The following is a 646-nucleotide window of genomic DNA, read 5'->3' on the forward strand; positions in this document are numbered from 1 at the left end:
GACAATTTTGTCAAAATCAACTAAGTTTATCATCGAGGTCAAAACGGAGCTAAGCCAACGCTTCAAGATGAAGGACCTTGGAGAAATAAGCTACATCCTCAAAATGGAGGTAACTCAAGACATATCAAAGAAAGCTATGGGAATATCACAGAAGAAATATATTGGTGATCTTTCAGAAAAGTATACTGTAATATGATTGATTGCCGAGTTGCGTCAACACCACAAGTTACTGGATTGAATCTGGTTCCAGAAAGTGATATGAAACCAGATGAAATTTTGAAACAACCCTACGATTATCGTGGTATTGTTGGGTCGCTGCAGTACTTAGTCCGGGGTACGAGGCCCGACATAGCTAATGCAGTTAGAGAGCTTAGCAAGTTTTTATCTTGCTACAATAAGACGCATTGGGAGGCAGCCCTTCGAGTACTGAGATACTTGAAAGGGACGTCCGAATACGGCCTCTATTTAGATGGGACTTTAAGAGATGTGCAGTATGAGGTCTACACGGACGCAGCTTTCGCGTGTCAACAAAAAAGAACGTAAATCAGTCTCTGGCTACTTGGTTCTATTAGCTGGAGCATGTATCTCTTGGTCTAGCTCTAGACAATATTGTGTTGCTCTATCAACCTTAGAGTCTGAGCTTGTA

This window comes from Aphanomyces astaci, assembly GCF_000520075.1.
Source record: "Aphanomyces astaci strain APO3 unplaced genomic scaffold supercont1.15, whole genome shotgun sequence".
NCBI classification, from domain to species: Eukaryota; Oomycota; class Saprolegniomycetes; order Saprolegniales; family Verrucalvaceae; genus Aphanomyces; species Aphanomyces astaci.